Source organism: Piliocolobus tephrosceles, unplaced genomic scaffold (assembly GCF_002776525.5).
Source record: "Piliocolobus tephrosceles isolate RC106 unplaced genomic scaffold, ASM277652v3 unscaffolded_9679, whole genome shotgun sequence".
NCBI lineage: Eukaryota > Metazoa > Chordata > Mammalia > Primates > Cercopithecidae > Piliocolobus > Piliocolobus tephrosceles.
This window is the reverse complement of record NW_022337250.1, coordinates 1-624: the sequence shown is the minus strand read 5'-3', so window position 1 is coordinate 624 and position 624 is coordinate 1. Positions and strand designations below refer to the sequence as shown.

Sequence of the window (624 nt, the reverse complement as noted above, 5' to 3'; positions counted from 1 at the left end):
AGTATGAAAAAGGAAAAAAAATAATATTTATATGTATATATGTAGTTGTACATATATCTTCATAACGTAATATATGGCATGAATAATTGGTATTGTTTTTATTTGTTAATACATACATCCCTTTTAAATATATATCATCATATCCATGTTCCAAAACTATAGTAAAAGCAGAGAAAAAAAAAAAAAAAAACCCATACATATGTACATATATTTGTATGTGCATATATTAGAATGTCCTATTTTAGATTTAATCTTGTTGCTACTTATTTGTTCATCTTCTATTATTTCAGAACATAAAAATATTACAAATTTTATTTTTATTTTTTACTGCATTTTCCTGTTCCATACTACCATAAAAAAAAAAAAAAATAAATAAATAAAATAAAAATAAAACAAATTATGTAAGCAACATGTGAATGGTAAAATATATATATATATATATTACTATCACTAATGTTTTACTTGAATATAAGTATAAATAGATTCTTTGTTGCCTATAAGGACAATCAAAAAAAAAAAGAAAAAAAAAAACAATTTTGTTGCATCTCTTTTATTTTTTTTTATTTTATAAGTTGAACAAGTATATACTGTTTAAATATTGTACATACGCATATAGATATATAC

The 624-nt window shown here is 19.9% G+C and overlaps 1 long non-coding RNA gene across 1 annotated transcript; it reads right to left on the bottom strand.

The window, feature by feature from the left end:
* Positions 1-116: 116 nt before the first annotated feature.
* LOC111532783 lies at positions 117-492 on the bottom strand. The gene is made up of 3 exons (XR_002728642.1): positions 463-492; positions 264-347; positions 117-156 (listed from the first exon to the last, which is right to left on the bottom strand). It is a non-coding gene; the product is annotated as an uncharacterized LOC111532783 (long non-coding RNA).
* Positions 493-624: the final 132 nt, after the last annotated feature.